The sequence below is a fragment of the Eimeria tenella genome, genomic scaffold (assembly GCF_000499545.2).
Source record: "Eimeria tenella Houghton genomic scaffold, Eth_scaff2901, whole genome shotgun sequence".
NCBI lineage: Eukaryota > Apicomplexa > Conoidasida > Eucoccidiorida > Eimeriidae > Eimeria > Eimeria tenella.
Window position 1 is genome coordinate 1 of NW_013542777.1, and position 326 is coordinate 326.

Genomic DNA, 326 nt, shown 5'->3' on the forward strand with positions numbered 1-326 from the left:
TCCCCCTTTGGAGGCTTTCGGCCGCTGCACGCTGAGCCGGCGTGCCTGCTGCTTGCTGCTGCTGCTGCTGCTGCTGCTGCTGCTGCTGGTCGTCATTGCTGCCGCTGCTGCAGCGGTGTGTTCCTTTTGTTGCTGCTGTCATTGCTTCAGTTTTAAAATTAATTGCTGCCCGATGGCCCCACCGGGCTTCAGGCGCATAGGCACAGCTAGGTCCTCGCTGCTGCTGCAGCATTAGCTGCTGCAGCAGCAGCTAATGCTGCAGCAGCTGCTGCTGCATTAGCTGCTGCTGCGGCAGCGGCAGGAGCAGCTCCAGGTGTAGCTCCTCC